Genomic DNA, 12,968 nt, shown 5'->3' on the forward strand with positions numbered 1-12,968 from the left:
AACAGGCTCCAGTTATGATATCTATGGAAGGCAGTTTCCTTCTGTTCTGTTTTTTTCTCCACTGTCTTCCAGAGCACTGTGTCACGTAAGGTGTATCATCCTGAAAATAGGGAGAAATGGCCATTTACCAGGATCCCTGAATTAAAAGTCAGACCTTATTGGAAAGCATGAATATCATTCACTCAGACTTCTGTCCACTCAACAAATGTTAACTGCCCACCTGTCAGATGCAGGCACTGGGCTAGAAACTAGAGAGACACACTCCCATCTGACATCCTCCTACACCTGGGAGCACACAGTTTACTAGAAGGAAACACCTGTGGCTAATGAAGCACAAAAGGAGATGCCAGTGGCTCTGACAGAAGTGAGCACAGGATGGGATGCGAGACACTAGGGTCCGATTCTACTGCCAAGAGCGTGCCGACGGGTCTGATGGCCTTGTGCTTGAACGTGCGGACTCTATATACTTCTAACCCAGCAGCTCAAATGAAGTCACTTCTGTGGGGGTGAAAATCTTGTTCTGTGATCTGAGAGTGGTAACGACCAGTATTAGTTGGTTTAGAATTGGTCAGGGACATAAGGATTTGAAAAAATAAAACCTCTCCTTAGGCAGAGTCATCCGACTATTCCTACTGCAAACTACTCTTGCTGGGCTGTACACCGAGTCTGTGTGCCTGTTCACTGTGCCTCCTTAACGACTGAAGTCAAGGCCTAACGCTTGGCAAAAATAATATGCTCAGCATGCCACCCACTCCCCTCTCTGCTGCCACAGTGATTCTAGACTCTGTGCAAATCCACCCTAAGCAACTAGGGACTATAACCAGGGGAATTGGTTTCCTTAAAAAGCAAAGGGAATGCAGTTGCCAAAAGAGTTTCTAGGAGGATATGCCTGGAATTCGGGATTTTTGATTTGTGTTTCTACAAACCCTGGGCAAGCTGCCCTACTAAAATTACCATTAAGCTGAATTTATGACCAAGTAATGGTACATTTCTCTCATTAAAGACAGATCTTCTCTATCTGTCTGGGCTGGAGCATGACCTGCGTGGGAAAACATTAAATCACCAGCCCCTCGCTGCTCTTTTGTGTGTCTTGGGAGTAGAGGTGAGATGCCAAAGCAGTCAAGGTCAGCTTTGTGATTTGTGTCCCAGGAGGGCAGAAAAATCAGTTTGAGGATTTGCTAAAGGATCAACGAAATAATTGATAACCAGCACACTGGCATGATTCCGTGGTTGGAATGCCTTTGAAACCATTCCCAAACGGCACCAGCGATTAGGGGAGACTCTTGAACAGAGATGAGTTATGTGACCTGGGCATACTTTAACTCTGCCGTCGACCTGGGTGTTGTCGTGAAGGACACTTAACCTCAGTGACCTCCTCGTCTGTCAAGTTGGGAGAATAACGGCTGCAACCCAGATGGAGCTCAGAGAACGCTGAGAAACCTCTCCAAACGCCGTCTCAGTGATGTGTGTGTGTGTGTGGGGGGGGTGCTTCCTCAACTTTTCTATTAAAATCAGAGACACAAACACAGATGAAAATAAAACCTGATTTCCATCCTTAATCCCAAATTAAGAGATACCGACATCTGATGGCCTTTGCTTGAATTTTCTTATGCTTCCTCACTTTCAGATTTTGGCCTAGAGGTATCACTAATGATAGTTGGAATAGTTCTTATTTAGTGAGTGTCTGAAACCTTGGGCTGGGCACTGTACTAAGCCCTTTACCTACATTTAATGTCATCACCCCACAGGGTAGGGATTTTTAGCTCCATTCTGCAAATGAGAACCCTGGGGTTTGTGGAAGCCAACCCAGGGATAATGCTAGGACTCAAAACCAGACTGCACTGTTTCTAAAGTCCATATTCTTAAGCACTAATGAGCACTGACAGAGAAAAAAAATCAAACGATGAAGGAAATCCTACCTGTTAAAATTCTAGATCAAATTTTCTAAATATTAGATTAAAAATTTAAATAATAAGAGGTTTAATACCTGGTTGCTTGGGAATATCCCTTTTAAATCATTGTCACCATACAGAAATTCATTCAATAGCCATTCTTCTCTGACCTACAATGAACTGTATCCTTCTCATCTGTGCTTAGACTATTTAAAGCAGAAGCATTTCTAAAGAAACCCTCCACCTTAGCTCCGTTCAGCTCTTGGACTCCATTCTTTGCAAATCTTATTTTCTTTATAGCCTCAGATCAGATCATAATATAGATTATTTTATACTATCAAATATTTCATTATATGGTCCTCAAAACTTTATTCCCTTTAAGAACTTATAATTTATTACAACCTTTTCTGAAATAAATTATTACCAACTTTCTGGTGATTCAAGGTCCTCTGGAGAATCCATGTAACTAAGGCCTCTGTGCTACACAAAATAAACCTAGACTTCTGTGCATTGTCTGTATTTTGTTTCTCTCTCCTCCCACCATTGTAAACTGTTACTCTACATGCTGTCAGTGTGGTCCCGCTGCTTACAATCTATCTTGCTTTATAAATAAGTGTCTGGAGAAAGGCCTGAGGGAACAGTGGTGTTTGTACTGTGGAGTAAAGTGTGTGGGCTTTGGACATGTATTTTCATATCATCGGTTAGTTTACCTCTGAGTTCATAACAGTCTTCCCAATGGTTATGTCTGACCAAAGACATAAGTTGGATGTGAATCAAGATAGATTTTTTTTTGCAAGTCATACGTACATATATAGAAATGGAAATAGCTATAGATGATAAAGGTATAGATATATAAATAGCATGCAGGGGTGTTTTAGCTTAAACTGTTTGCCAACTAGACATAATATAGTGAGAACTATGAGAATCAGGCCTTTCTCTAAACTGAAGACTGTTTTTAAATGTTTGCCTTGGGCCCAGAATTTAAATTTAAACATTACTTACCACAGTGCTTATTTATATTACAATGCTTTATACAAAAAAAGTCATTCAATAAACGCTAACTAAAGGAAATCATACAGAAAGATATTCAATGCCAAATCATTGAATTGTTTGCTAATACTTTTGTCTTCCCAGATCCACCTATGCTCCCCTTTGAGGTTACAAGAGTTTATAAAATAATTCATGTGTTGAAACTCTTTTTTCTTTAAGAACATACTAAACACTAAAGAATAAAAATATAAGCCACCTACTGAGACAACATATTTACAAATCACATATCTACTCAAGGTCATTTACTAAGAATACATTTTTCAAAATCTCAAAACTCAATAAAAACATTAACCCAAATTTGGACAGACACTTTATCAAAGAAGATGTATAGATGGCAGGTAAGCGAATGAAAAGATTTTGAACACCATTAATTCTACAGAACCACAGATAGGAACCACAATGAGGTACTACCACATACTTATTAGAATGGCTGAAATGAAAAAGAATGACCGTACAACATGCTGGTGAGGATATGGAAGAACCAAAACTCACCGACTACCGGTGGGAATGTGAACCGATGCAACCACTTTGGAACACAGTTTCTTGAAACATGATTCAGCCATTCTACTCCTAGGTATTTACTCAACAAAAACAAAATCAGATGTCCACACAAAGATTCATACATGAATGTTCATAGCAGATTTATAAATAACCCAAAAATAGAAACAACCTAAACATGCATCAATAGGTGGATAAATAAACAGATTGTGGTATATCTACACAATGGAATACTGCTTAGCAACTAAAAGAAATAAACTGCTTATACAAGTAAAAACATGGCTATATCTCAAAATAATGAGTGAAAGAAGGCAGAGAAAAAATAATACATACTCTATCATTCCATTTATATAAAATTCCGGAAAATGCGAACTAGAATCTATAGTAACAGACAGCAGCTAGCTCAGTAGCAGCCTGCTGGCCGGGGTGGGGACGGGTGGAAGGGAAGACTTGCCAAACACAAGAAGGAACTTTTGGGAACGATGCCTATGTTGACCGTTTTGATTACGGCAATGATTGCATGGAGGTATCAGTGTGTCAAAAATTCTCAAATTACATACTTTAAATTCATGCAGTTTATGGTTTGTCAATTATACTTCAATAAAGCTATATAGTAAAGGGGGGGGATGAACACAGCAAACAAAAGAAATGGGATCGAGCAGTTTCAGAATCGAAAGTTTGGATCTGAAAGAAATTTAACAGATTAATCCATTTACTAATTTATTTTATGGATGAAGCTATTGAGAGCTAGATAATGGTCACCCAATAGGTGCATCAAAAGAACAAAACATTAGCAAATTTGATAATGGGTAATTTTTTTAAAAAGCCTAAGTAGTCATCTTAGGGAAAATCAGAATTTCGTGTTTCCTTTCAGGTAAAGATGGGTTCAAGGTGCCATGATGTGTTCCATGCTTAAGGCATCTAAGCATCTTAACCCTGCCATGGACCCATTAATGTCAAATGACTTGACTACACTCATCATCAGTGGCAGAGCACCAACTTAAGTTTTTCAACTCTCATCACAGGCCTCTAATCCTTAGAACAGATCCACAGAGCTGGAAGAGAAGTCCACACCTGAAGAATTAGCAGTCAGATGACCAGATGATCCCTAACCAGAAAGAAAAAGGAATTATGCTATCAATCACATTTGCATCTAACTTGCAAAAATACTCTTGCACCAACCATAGATCTGACAGATCATGCAAACTTCCACTGGTGTTAAAGATGCTCACACCCGGTGCTTGTTTTAGTTGGGGAGTTGGCTGCTGCAGGATCCTGTCAGGAGGAGCTAGGAGGGGACAAGGAGGCCTTCCAGGAGGAAGCAAACACAGGGAAAATTATAGGCGGCTTCCAAAGGAACGATTCGCCAGATAACAGGATAGCTAAATGCTGAGAAGAATCTACTGGCCTCCTCACAGCTGGAGGCACTACCAGGCATTCTAGGTGCCTATTGCTGCATAACAAGTGACTCCAAAACTTAGTGGTTTAAACAACAATAACTCATTTGGCATGAAAGTCTGCAATTTGGGCAGGTCGTGGGGACAGCTCAACTCTGCTCCACGTGGCCTGACTGGAATTAGATGATCCACCTCCAAAAAGGCTCACTCACATGGCTGGCAAGTCGGTGCTGCCTACTGGCTCCTCTCCACGTGGACCTCTCTGTGGGGCAGCTTAGGCTTCTCATAGCATACACACTGGGTTCTAAGAGCAGGCATCCCAAGAGGCAGGAAATAGAACAGCTACTTTTTAAAAAATCTGGTCCTGAATCTTACCAGATCCAGTACCAGTTTCCAAACTCATATTTTAAGAAACTGGTACAGCAATACTTCTGCCATGTTCTATTGGTCAAGCGATCAGAATCCATAAGCATTCAAGTGGAAGGGACACAGACCTCCCACCTCTAGAAAGAAGGAGTGTCAGGAACTTGGGGGCCACATACTAAAGCCACTGCACCAAGATGCCACACAATGACTGTAGTTAAGTTACCTGGATGCTTTTGTCAGTTTCTCTGTAAGCCTTTGCTGTCTGAGAAGAGAGTAAAGCGATTTGTGTATTCACCTTGACCACAACCCCAGTGTTGTAAACAAGACCATTCTCTGCTGGCACGTGTGATCTTGGAATCTAGTTTGTTTTCACACTTTACAAACAGAAATGGTAACAGTGCATTTTTAAATCACTCACGGTACAATCAACCTAAAAAATCTCTGAAGGCAGTAACTTTCTATTATAACACAGTGCCTCAGATACAGTGGGCATTTAGTGATTTAGTGATATTGTAAATGGATATACACCAAGTTGGCCCTACACAACTGTCAGATTCTTTCGGTAAATGTTGAACGCCTCAATATTTCATAATACAATAAGAGATAAGTAGGAGCCATGACTGCTTTTCCCTATCACACCATTAGGTGGTAAGGTGTGATGAAAGTAAGTCTCAGACCAAATTCTGCCACCCAGAAATATTTATCAGCAAGCAAGCTCCAGAAGAGTCAAACCAGCCCAGGCTTGGGGCAGTCCCTGCTCTCTCCCTTCCAGCACTCCAACAGTGTTACCATAATCCTTCAATAGAAACTGTTCGGGATTCTGCCCCTCCCTGGAGTGGATTTGTAAACATGAGTATAACTGACCACCCCTATGGTATGAATTAAAGGTAATTTATATTGGAGTATTTGAAAATAACTTACCAATAACATAATAAGCAAATATTCATTGCTTAGATTAAGTATTGCATACAGTCCTTATATTTAAATAGATGCCTACTGGCATGTGAGAGTTGTGTGTGTGTGTGTCTTTTGAGTGAGTGAGGAGGTGTTGGTGTCATCTTACCAGTTCATTAGATTCCATGAAGTTTTCAGTGACATCATATTGAATAGAATATAAAAACTAAGTAGAAAAACAACTGATCAACAGGGCTAAATTAGATGATAATAGAAGTATTTTATAAGATTATCTACTCATACTTAAGACTGATTAAAATAGAATGACAGATATTAATTCAATTTTAATTTTATCTTCATTGAAAATTCTGATGCCCTAATGTGAGGCGTGGCCCATAATTTTATGTGCAGTATGATGGGGAAGATCAGAGTTCAAGTCTCAACTTCAGCATATATGAACTCCATGACTTCATACAAGTCATTTCTGAGCTTCAGTGTCCTCATATGTAAAATGGGGGTGATAAAAATGAGATCAACCATGTGAAAGCATTTGCTACTTGTACAAAGCTACAAAACATTGGTGATTATTACTAAAGTACCTCACAAAGAACTAGCTGATAAGTTAAAATTAGGGAAGAAATGCACTATTCTTCTTTCCTAAAGGAGAATAATAAATAAAGCAATTAAATATTTTAAAAACAATTTTTCTCCATTGTGTAAAAAAGCAGTGGTACATATACATAATGGAGTACTATGCAGCTGTAAGAAAGAAAAACCTCTTATCCTTTGAGATGACACGGAGGGACCTGAAAAGTATTATCCTAAGCAAAGCAAGCCAAACAGAGAAGGACAAGTATCATATGATCTCACTTATTTGTGGAATATAATGAACATAACAGTCTGAGGAATGGGGTAGTCCCAGAGACGTGGAAGTGGGGTACATATTGACAATTCCCAGAAGAATAGGTGGTGGGGAAGAGATAAATCACAGAACTTATATGCATGTATGCATGAACAGTGGACATGGACAACAAAGCTGGGGACAGGGCGGGGGGGGGGGAGGGCGGGAATCAGTGAGAGAAAAGGGAGAAACATCTGTAACAAAAATAAATTAATTAAAAAATAAAATAAAATAAAAACAATTTTTATGTAAAATAATCAAGATTAGTTAAAAAGCCAAGATATGGAAGCAATCTAGGTGTTCATCAATACATGAATGTATAAAGAAGACATGAGATACACACGCACACACACACACACACAAACGCACACCTATACAATAAAATATTATGCAATAAAAAAGAAGAAAATCTTGCCATTTGTGACAATATGAATGGGCCTAAAGGATATTATGCTAAGTGAAATAAATCACAGAGAGAAAGACAAATACCATATGGTTTCCCTTATATGTGGAGTCTAAAACAAAACAAAAAAAACAAACAAACAAAACAAAAGAAACGCAAACTCAGAAAGAGAGGTGAGGATGGGTGAAAAGTGAAGGGGAATATACTCAATAATATTATGATAAGGTTGCATGGTGACAGATGATTATTAGAATTAGTGGAGTGATCACATTATATAAGGTATAAAAAAATGTAAAATCACTATATTGTACACCTGAAACTAATATAACTAATATAATATTGCATACCAATTACACTCAAATTTTAAAAAATCAAGACTACTAAAATGAACTTTTACAGGTTCTCCGAGATTACAAACAAAGCTTGAGCACAGAACTGTCATTGGGCACACACACTTGGACATACTGAATGTCCTCATCTTCTTTGGGTGCATATGAGATGCTCTGAGGCTGACTGTCTTCAGAACACCTCAGGACACAGTTCACTACCTGTCTATCACCAGTCTAAGATTGTACTGTTTCCCAGTGAACTAGATCTTCACATTTTTTTCTCTTTCACTTTTTTATTATAAAAATTCTCCCATCTCATCTGCCACATATACACATAAGAAAAAGTCTCTGAAATATCTGTGCTTAAATTCAATCTTCATTTTCACTAAACACTCCTCTACCCCAGCATACCTAATAGGTGCTGGGACTTTATATGTATTATCCCATTTACCCTCTTCAAAATACTCCTCTTTTAAAGGTTATAAAACTAACTGAGTTTAAGAAAGTTTAGCAAGAAAAAAGATGGAAGAAAAAAATAGATTATTCAAAAATTTTGAAAGAAAACCAGTCTAACATATATAGAATTGTATTCCCAGAATAAGAAGAGAGAGAGAGAGAACAGAAAAGAAAAAAAAAAAAAAAAAAAAATGAAGAGGTAATGGTAAACAGTTTTCTTAATTAATAAAAGATAAAACAAAACAAAATAAAACAAATTAAAAATCCCAGAAAACTCTAAGCAAGATAAATACACATAAAAAAACCCACAGCTGTAAAAATTGCAGTTAAACTACTGAAATTCAAATAAAAGAGAAAAGCCTTACAGCAGAGACAAAGAAAACATTTCTTAAAGAGAAAGGTAAGAATTACAGCTGACTTTTTGTCAAACAATATAAACCAGGAGATAATGGAACATCTTTAAAGTAATGACAGGAAAAAATAGTTCATTTAAAAATATATACTCGTACAGACTGATAATCCCCAGAAGAGGGGGAGAGATAAACCACAGAACTTATATGCATGTATGCATGAACAATGAACATGGACAACAAAGCTGGGGACAGGGCAGGGAGGGAGGGAGAGGGGGGTATCAGTGGGGGGAAAGGAGAAACATCTGTAACAAAAATTAATTAATTAATTTAAAAATATATGTTTATTTTTTTATCTTTTTAATACAAAATAAAATAAAATAAAAATAATAATATATACTCAGCAAGGACTGGCTTTGACCACTGACCACTGACCTCTGACCACCTTGGAGGATCAGCTGTGCAGGGCCCACCACAGAGCAAGACTTCCATTAGCAGGGCTCTGGTACCCACTGAGTCCACTCTTTGAATGTGTCACTTGTGGAGGTGGTTGGGTGGTGGTGCTTCAGTGTGGTCTGAAGCTGTCCACTGGGTGTATTGGCCCTGGGGCCTCCTGGGAGTCACAGGCCAAGGTCAGCCACTGCCTGTGTTCTGCCCAGGGCAATCAAGCATAGGCTACAAAGCAGTCTGCAGATGGCTGTTTCTTGGGATGGTCTTAGAGGAGGAGCTCAGGAGAGGCCAAGATGTGAACCAAGCCCAACTGCTGCTAGTGCTGGAACTGGGGCCACTTAGTGAGAGGTATGGGGCTCACTGAGGCCAGATGCTGCTTGTTTGAGAGGTTCTTAGAAAGATCCAAAGAATGAGCCCAGACAGGCCTTTCCTATGATAAAGCCACTGGACACTACTGGGGTGGGCTGGAATTTGGGTGGGGAGTAAGGGAGAAAGTGGTCAATGGCGTAAAAAGAGGGGGTACATCTGTAATACTTTCAACAATAAAAATATATATATTTCTTTCAATAAAAGTTTTCTCAAACCAAAGTGGAGAGAATTTATTACCTACCAACCTGCACTATAAGAAATAATAAAAGAAGTTCTTCCCAGAATAGCCACAACATTCTTGAAGAAGAAGAACAAAGTAGGAGGAATCACAATACCAGATATGAGGTTATACTACAAAGCTATTGTAATCAAAACAGCCTGTTACTGACACAAGAATAGGCATATAGATCAATGGAAGAGAACAAATAACCCAGAAATTCACCCAAGACATTATGCTCAATTAATAGTTGACAAAGGTGGCAAGAGTATACAATGGAGTAAAGACAGCCTCTTTAATAAATGGTGTTGGGAAAATTGGACAGCTACATGCAAAAAAATGACACTAAACCACCAACTTATACCATACACAAGAATAATGGATAAAAGACTCAAATGTGACTCATGAATCCATAAAAATCCCAAAAGAAAACATAGGCAACAAAATTTCAGATATCACAAGCAGCAGAATTTTCATTGATACAATTCCTAAGGCAAGAGAAACAAAGGAAAAAATTAATACATGGGACTACATTGAACTAAAAAAAAACAAGCATCAAAATGAAAAGGGAACCCGCTATATGGGAGAGCATAATTGCCAATGATACATCAGATAAGGGGTTAATTTCCAAAATATATAGAGTGCTCATACAGCTCAACAAAAGGAAGATAAAGAACCCAATTATAAAATGGGCAGAGGACCTAAATAGACACCTTTCCAAAAAGGATATACAAATGGCCAAGAGACATATGAAAAAATGCTCAACATCACTAATCATCAGAGAGATGCAAATTAAAACAACTATGGGGCATCACCTCACACCTTCCAGAATGGCCGCCATCAACAAATCATCAAGCAACAAATGTTGGCGAGGGTGTGGAGAAAAGGGGACTCTAATACACTACTGGTGGGAATGCAGACTGGTGCAGCCACTATGGAAAACAGTATGGTGTTACCAAAAAAAATTAAAAATTGATCTGCCATTTGACTCAGTGGTCCCACCTCTAGGAATATATACTGAGAAGCCTGAAACACCAATCAGAAAGAATATATGTACCCCCATGTTCATAGCAGCACTATTTACAATAGCTAAGATCTGGAAACAGCCCAATTGTCCATCAATAGATGAATGGATAAAAAAACTGTGATACATATACACAATGAAACACCATGCAGCTGTAAGAAAGAGAGATCTTTTATCTTTTTTTTTTTTTTATTTATTTTTTTGTTACAGATGTTTCTCCTTTTTTACCCCATTGGCACCCCCCCTCCCCACCCCACACCCACCCCGTCCCCGGCTTTGTTGTCCATGTCTATTGGTTATGTATACATGCATATAAGTTGTGTGGTTTATCTCTTCCCACCCCCCTCACCCCCTCTTCTGACGGATGTCAGTCTGTGCCCTACTTCCATGTTTCTGGGTCTACCGTATTCCTCAGACTGTTATGTTCATTATATTCCGTATATAAGTGAGATCATGTGGTATTTGTCTTTTTCTGTTTGGCTTATTTCACTTAGGATAATACTTTCCAGGACCCTCCATGTTGTCTCAAAGGATAAGAGATCTTTCTTTCTTACAGCTGCATAGTACTCCATTGTGTATATGTACCACTGCTTTTTTATCCATTCTTCTACTGATGGACACTTAGATCTTTTATCTTTTGAGATGACATGGAGGGATCTGGAGAGCATTATGCTAAGCAAAATAAGCCAATCAGAGAAAGACAAATACCACATGATCTCTTATTTGTGGAATATAATGAACAAAATTAGCTGATGAGCAAAATAGACCCAGAGACATAGAAAAAAGTAAGGTTCAGTCTGACAAACCTCAAAGGTGGGGGGTGGGCGGGATGGATGAGATAAACTGAAGGACTTATATGCATGTATGTGTAACCAATGGACATAGACAACAGTGCTGGGGGGAAGGGGTAGCATGATCAGGAGGAGGGTGTGCCTAGGAGGGGGAAAGGAGAAACATCTGTAACAAAAATAAATTAGTAAAAATTGCAAAAATTAAATAAAAATGCTTCAGTGAATAAGTTTCATCAACTCAACTTTATAACAATGATAAATAAACCTGTTATGTTTTTCTGGACAATGTCAAACTTTGGATATTTTAAAAACAAATAAATTTCTTATTAATGGAAAAAAATATATATATTATTCAAACTAGACACCAAAGGGTACAGAAGGAGCGAAGAACCATTGAGACAAGTAGGAAACATAGCAGATGATATATTTAAACCCTATTACATCAATAATTAGATTTAAAATAATTGAAATTAACATTCCAAGTAAAAGACTGATATGGTCAGGGTGGATTAAAAAGTAAAACCCGGAGACCAAAAAATGGCGGCGGAGTGAACGGAGCAACACAGACCGTCTCCCAGAACCAAACTGGAATTACAACTATAACACAGACAAAGTGACGGGAAAAACCAACAGAAAAGCACCTTGGAGGACCATACAACGAGGGACACCGACTGAATCCCGGTAGGCTTGCGAAGGCGCGAGACGGGGCTGGGAGCCCACGGTCGGCAGCTCGGCAGCGGCCTCAGCTGGGAGCAGTGCCCTCGGGTCACACTCCCAGGCGGCCCCACAGCGCAGCCGGGACAGAGGCTGAAACAGCCACAGCCACTCACCTTGGGCTCCGGCAGAGGGAGGGCGGACTGGACTGGAACTGTGTCGGGACACTCGGGGTTTGGAGGGCGCTCAGAGCTTTGGCTGAGTGCAGCCACTCAGGACGGTGGCCACATTGCTCCTTCCCAGGGCTCTGAGGAGAGGCAGCAGCCCCTCCCTCGGAGATCCAACCCCACCCTGTGGGCCACTGAAGTGCTAATTGAGGCTCACTAACGACCAGCATCTGCCCCACCCTCGTGAAAGCCCCTTGGCTGAGCACCTGAGGGAGCTTTTCAATCAACTGACAACCCAAAACTCATCAAGTAAACTAGACTGCTAGCCTCCAGGCAAAAAGCTAGAGGATAACAGTACATTTCCTGGGCTGGCAACTTTAACCAGGAAAGTAAGACTTGACAGTGGTGTTCAACATGGGTCCTCCCTCGCTCATCTAAACACGGGAGACGGAGCCACAAACAGCAGAACACCAACACCCACAGGGAGAACTTGACAGGCTCCAAAGCCCACAGTGATAGCCAAAATGGTGAAACACAGAAACAGAAGCCAAATGAAAGAGCAAGAGACCTCCACCGAAGATGAGATCAATGTGGAGCAATTAGGCATGTTAACAGAACTAGAATTCAGAGCCATGATCTTGAGGAAGCTGAACAGCATGAGTAAGGACATAGAGACACTGAAAATAAGCCAATTGGAAATTAAAAACCAACAAGAAGAGATAAAAAATGACATATCAGGAATGAAAAACACATTGGAAGG

This window comes from Molossus molossus, unplaced genomic scaffold (genome assembly GCF_014108415.1).
Source record: "Molossus molossus isolate mMolMol1 unplaced genomic scaffold, mMolMol1.p scaffold_m16_p_10, whole genome shotgun sequence".
NCBI classification, from domain to species: domain Eukaryota; kingdom Metazoa; phylum Chordata; class Mammalia; order Chiroptera; family Molossidae; genus Molossus; species Molossus molossus.